The sequence below is a fragment of the Sapajus apella genome, unplaced genomic scaffold (genome assembly GCF_009761245.1).
Source record: "Sapajus apella isolate SASKATOON/1434 unplaced genomic scaffold, GSC_monkey_1.0 scaffold37, whole genome shotgun sequence".
NCBI lineage: Eukaryota > Metazoa > Chordata > Mammalia > Primates > Cebidae > Sapajus > Sapajus apella.
In genome coordinates this window covers 12,846,470-12,851,205 of record NW_022436977.1, presented here as the reverse complement: position 1 = coordinate 12,851,205, position 4,736 = coordinate 12,846,470, and positions in this window count along the sequence as shown.

The window sequence follows — 4,736 nt, the reverse complement described above, 5'->3', positions numbered from 1 at the left end:
TTTCTAAGTGGAGCCGCCTCTCCCCGCCCTTTCCTGTCCACTCTGGCCCGCTGGTTCTAGGAGCTTTGCTGTTTCTACTTCCCCAGCCTTGCCTAGTTTTCTGCTCTGTTTGCTCTCTGCACCGTAGCCACACAGGCTGTCTTCTGGGCACACCAAAGTTCCTTCCTCCACTCTGCCACGCCTTCACATCTTCAGACCCGCGTCTCCGCCTCGGAACCTTTCCTTCCTAAGCCTCTGCACTAGATCAGAGCCACCTCTTAAAGGCGGTCACAGCCCTGAACAGTTCCTCAACAACACGAATTGTATCATTAGACAATTGTTGTGACTTTAGGTCACCTCTCCTGCTCAGATAAGCCGCACCAGAGCAGGGATCTCGTCTGTAATTACTTATATTTTATTTTGAGGGTCCAGCACTTCCTAGATAGACTTCAGATTCATTTGTCCACTCCAAGGGGGTCCACTCCCACAACTTTACCGAAACTGCTAGCCCAATTGAATCGCCAAGTCCTGCAGTTAAAAACAAAACAAAACAAAACTTCCTTTTTTTTTTCCTTTCTCTTTTTGGGACAGAGTCTCACTCTGTTACCCAGGCTGGAGTGCAGTAGTGCGATCTCGGCTCATTGCAACCTCCACCGCCTGGGTTCAAGCAATTCTCCTGTTTCAGCCTCCCAAGTAGCTGGGATTACAGGCACACACCACCACACCCGGATAATTTTTTGCATTTTTAGTAGAGACGGGGTTTTGCCATGTTGGCCAGGCTAATCTCAAACTCCTGGCCTCAAGTGATCCATCCACCTCGGCCTCCCAAAATGCTGGGATTACAGGTGTAAGCCACGACGCCCAGCCCCACCCCCCCCACCCCGCCTCCCTTTTTTTTTAAATTGGCTATGCGACCTTGGATGAAAAGAATCTGTTTCTGATAGTGACACTCGCAGGGGGGGCAAGTTTGAATTCCTGGGGGCCAGACCGGTCAAATGGAGAATTTGCCATGGGCAACAATCCACTTTGAGGACCTGTCTGGAAAGCCATTCTTTCCCAACTAACACCACTCTGCATCATTATGAGCCTTAATGTGTCAAACGGCACTCTGGTCTCCAGCACCCTGCTTCTTAAAAGTCCCTTCTCTTGGCCTCCAGGATACTATGGTCTCATGGATTTCCTCCTACTTCTCTGGCCTTTCCTTCTTAACCTCCTTGTTGAATCTTAACCTGCCTCTTAATGGGAGGATTCTAACAGTTCCGTCCTTGGATCCCCTTCTCTTCTAGGTTTACAAAGCCTCCAGGAAATAACTTCCACCTTCATAGTTTTTGTTTTTGTGTTTTGAGACAAAGTGTCACTCTGCCACCCAAGCTAGAGTGCAGTGGCATGATCTCAGCTCACTGCATCCTCCACCTCCCAGATTCAAGTGATTCTCCTGCCTCAGCTTCCCAAGTAGCTGGGAGCACAGGCACGTGCCATCATGCCTAGCTAATTTTTGTGTTTTTAATAATTGTGGGCCAGGTGTGGTAGCTCATGCCTGTAAACCCAGCACTTTGGGAGGCCAAGGCGGGAGGATCACTTGAGGTCAGGAGTTCAAGACCAGCCTGGCCAACGTGGTAAAACCTCGTCTTTACTAAAAATACAAAAAATAGCTGGGTGTAGTGGTGGGCACTTGTAATCCCAGCTACTTGGGAGACTGAAGCAGGAGAATTGCTCAAACCTACAAGGTGGAGGTTGCAGTGAGCCAAGATCATATCACTGCACTCCAGCCTGGGTGACAAGAGTGAAACTCTGTCTCAAAAAATAACAATAATAATAATTGTAGAGATGGAGTTTTGCTATGTTGGCCAGGTAGATCTCAAACTCCTGGCCTCAAGTGCTTTACCTGCCTTGGCCTCCCAAAATGGTGGGATTATAGTCGTGAGCCACTACGCCTGGTGGACGGTCATAGTTTCAACTGTCATCAGACATACCTTATTTTTTGGGGCTTCATTTTATTGCACTTCCTAGATACTGCATTTTTTACAAATTGAAGGTTTCTGGCAACCCTGCATCCATAGTCCATAGGTGCCATTTCTCCGACACCATGGGCTCACTTTGTATCTCTGTGTAACGTTTGGGTAATTCTTGGGTAATATTTCAAACATTTTCATTATTATTATATCCATTATAGTGATCTGTGATCAGTTATCTTTGATGTTACTATTGTAATGTTGGGGGTTACCACAAACTACTCCCAAATAAGACTGAACTTAACCGATACATGTGTATGCTCTGACTGCTCTACCAACTGGCATTCCCTTGTCTCTGTCTCCTTGGGCCTCCCTATCCCCTGAGACACAACAATAATGAAACTAGGCCAAATAATAACCCTACAATTTCCTCTAAGTGTTCAAATGAAAGGAAGAGTTGCATATCTTTTCCTTTAAGTCAAAAGCTAGAAATGGCCAGGTGTGGTGGCTCATGCCTGAAATCCCAATACTTGGAGAGGCTGGAGCTAGTGGATTGCTTGAGCCCAGGAGATTGAAACCCACCTTGGCAATATGGTAAATTTCGTCTCTACCAAAGATACAAAAATTAGCTAGTCTCATAACCTGTTCTCTAAATAAACAGATGAATAGATTAAAAAATTTTTAAAAGCTGGAAATGATGGGCCGGGAGCGGTGGCTCACGCCTGTAATCCCAGCACTTTGGGAGGCCGAGGCGGGTGGATCACGAGGTCAAGAGATCGAGACCATCCTGGTCAACATGGTGAAACCCCATCTCTACTAAAAATACAAAAAATTAGCTGGGCATGGTGGCACGTGCCTATAATCCCAGCTACTCAGGAGACTGAGGCAGGAGAATTGCCTGAACCCAGGAGGCGGAGGCTGCGGTGAGCTGAGATCGCGCCATTGCACTCCAGCCTGGGTAATGAGAGCGAAACTCCGTCTCAAAAGAAAAAAAAAAAAAAAAAAAAAAAAAAAAAAGCTGGAAATGATTAAGCTTAGTGAGGAAGGCATGTCAAAAACGGAGACAGGCCAAAAACTAGGCTTTTTCTGCCAAAGAGTTAGCCAAGTTATGAACACACAAAAAAGTTTTTGAAGGAAATTAAAAGTGCTACTCAGTGAACACATGAATGCTATGAAAAAAAGACAGCCTTTTTGCTGACGTGGACCAAGTTTTAGTGATCTGTATAGGAGATCAAACCAGCCACAACACTCCTGTAAGCCAAAGCCTAATCCCGAGCAAAGGCTTAACTATCTTCAATTCTGTGAAGCCTCAGAGAGGTGAAGAAGCTGCAGAAGAAAAGTTTGAAGCTAGCAGAGGTGAGTTCCTGAAGTTGAAAGGAAGCCGTCTTCATAACGTAAGATAAAGTAGAAAGTGCCGATGGAGAAGCTGCAGGAAGTTATCCAGAAGACGTAGGTAAGCTAATTGACAAAGGGGGCTACAGTGAGCAACAGTTTTCCAATGTGGACAAAATGACCTTCTGTTGGAAAATGTCATCTAGGACTTTCATACTAGTGAGATGTCAATGTCTGGCTTTGAAGCTTCAAAAGACAGGCTGACTCTCTTCTTAGGGGCTAATGCAGCTGGTGACTTTAAGCTGAAGCCAATGCTCATTTACTATTCTGAAAATCCTAGGGTCCTTAAGAATTATATGAAATCTCCTCTACCTGTGCTCTGTAAATGGCACCACAAAGCCTGGATGACAGCACATCTGTTTATAACATGGTTTAGTTAATATTTTAAGTTCACTATTGAGACCTACTTCTCAGAAAAAAAATGCTTTCAAAATATTACAGTTTATTGACAATGCACTTGGTCATCTAAGAGCTCTGATGGAGATGTACAAAGAGATTAATGTCACAGCATCCATCTTGTAGCCCACAGATCAAGGAATAATTTCAACTTTCAAGTCTTAATAAGAAATACATTTTGTAAAGCTATAGCTGTCATAGACAGCTGTCATAGACAGTGATTACTGTTATAAATGTAGGAAAACTAAACTGAAAACCTTCTGGAAAGGATTCACCATCCTAGATGCTATTAACATTTGTGATTCAAGGGATCAGGTCATTGTATCAACATTAACAGAAGTTTGGAAGAAGTTAATTCTAAAACCCTTATGGATGACTTTGAGGGGTTCAAGACTTCAGTGGAGGGAATAACTGCAGATGTGACAAAAAGCAAGAAAAACTACAAGTGGACGCTGAAGATGTAACTGAATTACTGCAGTATGATAAAATTTGAATGAATGAAGGGTTGCTTCTTAAATGGATGAGCAAAGAAACTGGTTTTCTTGAGATGGAATTTATTCCTGATGAAGATGCTGTGAATGTTGTTGAAATGACAACAAAACCTTCATCTGTACTCATTACCAACCTGTCTTCATCCTCCTCTCCCCACTTCCTTGGCAGCTTCTGGTGATGACCATTCCTCTCTCTACCTCCATGAGATCCACCTTTTCAGCTCCCACATGAGTGAAAACATGCTACATTTGACTTCTTCTGTCTGGCTTATTTTACTGAACATAATGACCCCCAGTTCCATCCAATTGCTGCAAATGACATAATTTCATTCTTTTTTACGGCTGAATAATATTCTGTTATGTATGTATACTACATTTTCTACATTCATTCATCCGTTGATGGACACCTAGGTTGACTCCATATCTTTGCTATTGTGAATAGTGCTGCAGTAAACATGGGAGTGCAGATAGCTCTTTGACATACCGATTTCCATTTTTTTCTTTTTTGAGACAGAGTCTTACTCTG